At 45.4% G+C, this 6,020-nt stretch overlaps 1 long non-coding RNA gene across 4 annotated transcripts; it reads right to left on the reverse strand.

Annotated features, from left to right (window-relative positions):
- Nucleotides 1-375: 375 nt before the first annotated feature.
- LOC125544203 lies at nt 376-3,543 on the reverse strand. 4 transcript variants are annotated; one of them, XR_007299324.1, is made up of 4 exons: nt 2,828-3,543; nt 1,194-1,799; nt 539-712; nt 376-452 (listed from the first exon to the last, which is right to left on the reverse strand). It is a non-coding gene; the product is annotated as an uncharacterized LOC125544203 (long non-coding RNA). The 4 variants fall into 4 exon arrangements; XR_007299323.1 differs by having other exon boundaries at nt 376-712; XR_007299322.1 differs by lacking the exons at nt 376-452; nt 539-712 and having other exon boundaries at nt 1,026-1,380; nt 1,544-1,799.
- Nucleotides 3,544-6,020: the final 2,477 nt, after the last annotated feature.

Below are 6,020 nucleotides of genomic sequence, written 5' to 3' on the forward strand. Positions count from 1 at the left end.
GATGATCTGGAAGAGACGACTACCTTATCCGATTTTAGTACATGACTCTTTCTTTGCTGCTGGTAACTTATAACAGTAACGTAGAACACAAAACTCAACTCAATCAAGGTAATACGTATGCTCCCCTCAGAAATATGCCCTTAACTAATGAAGAAAAAGAAGAAATAGTACTACTGATGAAAAAGAAGAAAACGGTCAGCTCCATGTAAAAAACAGTTCTGCTGTAATAGAAATAGAAGTTACGAATGGCTGACCAGTTATTCCTTCCCACTAAGCAAATCTGTAGCACTATCAACCATAAGCATTGCATTATTGCATACGGCCAAACTTAACATATATATACCACATTGTGCATCCAAACCTATTTCAGCAAGATAAAGAACTATTCTTTTAGTTTTACTTGATTTTTGTTAGCAAGTAAAATTGCTGGAAGTGTAGCCGCGCGATGCCAGCTTTACATGGACCATATAAACCACAGTAAGCTGATGTTAGCTATCAGTATAAAATGTCTGGATTGGAAGAATTTTCACGTGCTTACCCGAGTACAATGCCGCTGGTCCAGCTTGTTCGTGGAAACCAGATGTGGTCTTGTTGCTGGAGCTGGACTACTCACTGGACATGATTCTTCAGATGACTTTCCGCTATTGGATGCTCTCACCGGATTGGCACAACAAGTCGTCTGGCCTCATGACGACAACACTTGTCGTCGAGCCTGGAGCATCATACACTTCAATGTTTTCCATCGAACTCCGCATATATTCACACCATTTATTGTTTGCACATTATCAAATAAGCTAAATCTGACCAAATGTGTTGATCTGCTAGGAATAAAGGACCCAGGTCTACAATGCTACACAACTAAAAGAAGATTAAGCTTAGAGTTGTGATCGTACAACGCAAATAAGCAATACTTGACCGAACTGTGAAAAACAACATCCTACTTCTAAAATTTGTAGCACTGCTTTTCCTTCTAGCAACCAAAATCAACCGTGCTATTGTAGCACTGCTTTTCCTTTCGAACAACAAAAATTAACTGCCTATTTATTGAACCATGACAAAGTTAAAGTACTAAACAACATTACCAATCATGGTGAATCTGAAAAACGAACATTGCGTGCCAATATTGGCAGTACTACTGAGTTCTCTTCCTCTCTCGAAATTGGAAGAATATGAATAAAGCTATCCTCACGCACCACACACATATCGGTCAGCCACGCGCGCCTCTGGCAGCCAACACTCGTGTACAACATGCCGATAACATCACGCCCACACAGCATGTTGGCCGGCTGTCATGCACCCAAATCCGCAGGCCGCCACGCATAAATGGACGCACTACCAAGCTGCTGACTCCGCCCCTGTACGCCCTGGTTGGCCTCGCCGCTGTGTAAGCAGGGGGCATGGACTCAAAATGACAAACTGAACATGTGTGGTGAAATGGTTTGCCAGGAATTCAACTGTTTCCGAATTCGAAAACAGCTGATTCATGGATCAACAATGCCCAAAAAATGTCCAAGAGATCCTTGAATATTTCAGATAATCTAACCTGGAAATTGCAAAATCAACAGATGCATATATTGTGTACTGAAGAATCTCTTTTCTACCGGTCTCAGTCTCCCCTTTTTTATTCTGAAGATCTTGCAATTGGGTAAAGGCTGACAATCTTTGTGTTGATGGGGAGCATTTCCAAGCCAGCTAATAAACCCACCAGAAAATAAAATCTCACACAAACTGTTCTAGTCCATAGGATGGCTTCTCCTTCCTCGACCCAGTGGTGCTCAAGAACGCCGGAGACAGGACACCTAAAAATGTTTAAAAGGGATATTAATAATCAGAACTGGAGTATCAAAGGACTGGGCATCAGTCTCCAACATGCATCTACTACACAAACAGAATAGAAGAAAACCCAATCAAAATTAAACAACACATGTTGTGTATAGGATGACCAGCTGTTCCTACCCACTCGGCAGATCTGGGCGAGGCGGGGGTGGTACCTCGGGAGAGGAGTGACTTTTTTATTTTGTGACTGTTATAGACATAACTAACACACAGCAACCAAAGATATCCAACACACGACAATCAAAGATATACAGACATCACTGCTATACATTATAATTAACTATGTAGGCAAAAACTGAATATATTTGATTATCGTATTTGTGTTCATTCCTTTTCCACCCAAAACAAGCCCTTGCCCAGGCATGCCAAAATAAAATGTTGTGTCCTGTCTTTGATATTTTAGAGTTAAGCTAAATTCAAAATCAAACATCCACAAAGCTACATTTAAGTAGAAGCCATTGAAAAGAAGAGTCCAATGTTCTGGTATCTCACATATTGGGCATTGATTTGACACCCCTAGTAAAGGCATTCCCATATGTGTGCTAATGTACTTAACAAAGCAAATTTAAATGCACATAGCATGTCACACACTCGATACTTGTATCCTCTTCCATATTACCATTCAACAGTTCAGTCGTACTTAGGTGGCACTGTGCAATCAGGGTCAGAGCGACAAGTGGAACCAAATTGAAGGTGTTGATATTCAATTTTGTTGCATATCCTTACAAATTTACCTGCAAATCTAGGAGAAAATTGTTCCAATCGACACAATACACACAAAACAAATATTAAACCAGATATATCTGTACTTACAACAACCTCAATCAATTCAAAGTCACAAACAAAAAAGGGGTAAGCACCAGCTAGACCATTCACCAATTGTAGTAACTGCTTCATCTTGAAGGTGACACAACTTCAACTACATCGCAAGCAAGGAACCAGAAGCAAAAATCTGAAGCAACAGCAAAGCTAAAAGTCAAACAACACTCACCGACGGCAGCTAGAGCTCTGCGAGGCCCCCGCCAGCGCCATCGGAGACCACCAGCTCGAACGGGCCTACTATGTCCATGTCCCTGACGCCGGTGCCGAACGCCAGGGCACCGTCGCCGGCGACGAAGTCGACCCCGTCGGGCCAGACCACCTCCTCCACCGCGGGGGCCTCGGGGCGGCTCCAGTTGACGGCCCCGTCAGAGGCCCGTGCCAGCGCGACCGCGGCGCCCCCCGCACCGGCGCGGAACTCGTACCGCTGAACGGCGCCGATGAGCGCGCCCTCGGTGTTGAGCGGCCAGACCCGGACCTCCGTGTCGGGGTCCCAGCCGTACTTGTTAGCGACGACGTCGATGACGTCGCGTCAAAGAAGGTGGCATCCGGGGTGGGCGTTGGCGTGGGAGGAGGCGTTGGAGATGGCCGCGAGCGGGGACAGCGAGGCGGCACTGGCGGGGGCTGGACGGGGGAAGGGAAGAGCATCGCGAGGAGCAAGAGGAGGATTGGGCAGGCCTACGAGCGCGGAGCTGCGGTCTCCCCTGCACCAGGCGGCCAAGGTCTTGAGGAAGAGGAAGCAGAGGTCGACGGAGGATGGTCTGATCCCTCGGAGGCCCGGACCAGCGCCGCCGCCTGAGCTCGGCATCCTTGTCCTCATGGTGGGTTGGGGATGACGGCCTGGAGTGGGGATTGGGGCAGGCGGAGACCGGGGTTTGCGTTCGTCCGTTCGGGTCCTGTGAAGGAGCGAATCGTTTTATTACTTACTTAAATCTGGAGCGCGCGTTAATTACCCAAAACATTAGGGTGTTTAATGCAAAAACGACATGACGGTGAACCTGAAAACTTAATCCGTGCTTTATTATTATTATTATTATTATTATTATTATTATAAGAAGAGATTATAAAGTTAAGTCATAATAAAGAGAAACGAAGAGCATCTCTATCTCCATCGCATACCCCCCTCTACGCCCCTTTCACGTACGAACATAAACTATCTCTAGGTCCTCTAAAAATAAGCCCCCAGCACATTCACGCGTGTTTCATTTTTCTCTCACGATATATACAGTGAAGATCATTGTATTTGAAGCGAAAGCACGATACGTACATTGGACTTCAGAATCCACTCAATATGGTCACCATTTACGTTTAGTGGTTATTATATAATCACGGGCTCACCGTACTACTCTGTATTTGCTCAAGACACGACTAGCTGACCAGTTAAACGCTCCACGTGGCACCTCTAGTGTTGCATCATATTATCTTACTACCATCGGGCCCACCTGTCGGCTTGTATCTACTCTACATCTACACTCTTATAAAATATAAAATACACTCTCATAAAAAATAGAGTTGGTGATGATGGTGTGCCTGCGATCCTGCAATATAGGCCGTCCGATTTATATTAGATGGATAGGAAAGAAACTATAACAATTTTGCAAAAAGGTACCCACACACCTCTCCACATTTGCAAATAAGGCCTTCCTCGTTCATCCTTTTCTCTCACAAGATAAACTAGTCATACAGATGCATCTTGATGTTACGTGCAACGCACGGGCATCTTGCTAGTAAGAATGAAAATAAATGACAAAAAAGTATTGGACGGTGGTTCGAAGTCATGACCGCGGGCACAGGGACAAGGTGGCCTTGTATTGGCATGCTGAGCCGTCTGTTTTAACACACAGGAGCTGGTGTGGTGATTATACACACACGCACGCATGCACACGAACTGCATGCACGCAACACTCACACGAACACATGCACCCACGCACGCACGCAACACTCACATGGACACACGCAGCCACGCAGGTACGCAACACTCACACGCACACACGCACGCATGCAAGCACACACCAGTACACCACACGACCAACACTCACACGCACACACGCACGCATGCATGCACACACCAGTACAGCACACGACCAACACACACTCTCACGCTCAAGTGGTCAACCTACACGTGCATGCGCACACATCAGGCCCTGACAGACACATACACAACCAGGTGATTCCCACGGGTGAGTCTTGTCGCGCCTGCGTAAATTTGTGTTTATCTGACCTTTGCCTAATGCGAACTGACAGGTGGGACCCACAAGGAACATGGTCAATTTAACTAGTCAACATGGTGCCACGCAGACTATTTGGCCGGTCAACAGAGTGCAATCCGATGCTGAACCGTGAGCAAGTGACCGTATAATCACCGCAAAACGTATATAGTGACCGTAATCAGCTTATTCTGAAGTTCGGTCAATGTATTACGCTTTCCTCTCTGTAGGCCCTCCAAAACTACAGCTCTACACGTTCTCGCATGTTACATCTAAAAACTATGCAATACAACACTACTACTACACTCTAACACAATAAATCATATGTGTTTTTAGTTTTACTAGATATCATATTGTTACTTAATTATTCAGTTTGCATATATTAAAATTGCCTTTGAAATGTATGGCCAGTATCATATACCGTGCGAGAAAAATCTCGCCCTTTCCTGTTTAATCGGGTTTGTATCGATGGATCGTGCGAAACAGCAAAACTATAGTACTATACAGTACAAGTGACAGTTCACTGGGTCATCATGTCGTGTACTCCTCCATCGTAAGAGTGGAGCGCTCGCTTTCATAAATCTTCTAGTCCCTTTCGCCGACATGTGGGACATCAAACTACCGGGCCCACATGCCATACCGGAATACAGTGCAGAGCAGCCAGGGTGAAGCACCCAGTCATGGCGTCGGCGTAGTAATGAGCAATGAGGCGTCAAATCACAAAGTTGCACCTTTTCCGCAGTTAAGTTGGAGGGACGAAGTAATAATGCTAAAAAAGAAGTTGGAGGGACGAAGCAACCATCATTTTCACTCGTTGCTGAATCCGCTTCTCCCTCATCTTCTTCAAGTTAACCACGTGTTACTTCTGTCGTTGTTCTGCCTCATGTGGGACATGGATCGACTTGGTAAAGCACTGACACGTGGGACCGCATGTTAGCAAACCACCAGGACAATGTCCTCTAAAAGTAAGAAACCTCCCCCGCCATCCGCGCAGCAAAATCACCTGTTTTTACTAATCTTGATTCTATAATTTTTTAGATCAATATAATTGAGATTTGTATAGATAGCACACAAGAGCAAAATCAAGTGGTACGGTTAAGGGCATCCACAATGTGTAGCCAAATGTGAAAATAGCTTTTGGCATCGTGGGAACCATTG

This window comes from Triticum urartu, chromosome 3 (genome assembly GCF_003073215.2).
Source record: "Triticum urartu cultivar G1812 chromosome 3, Tu2.1, whole genome shotgun sequence".
NCBI lineage: Eukaryota > Viridiplantae > Streptophyta > Magnoliopsida > Poales > Poaceae > Triticum > Triticum urartu.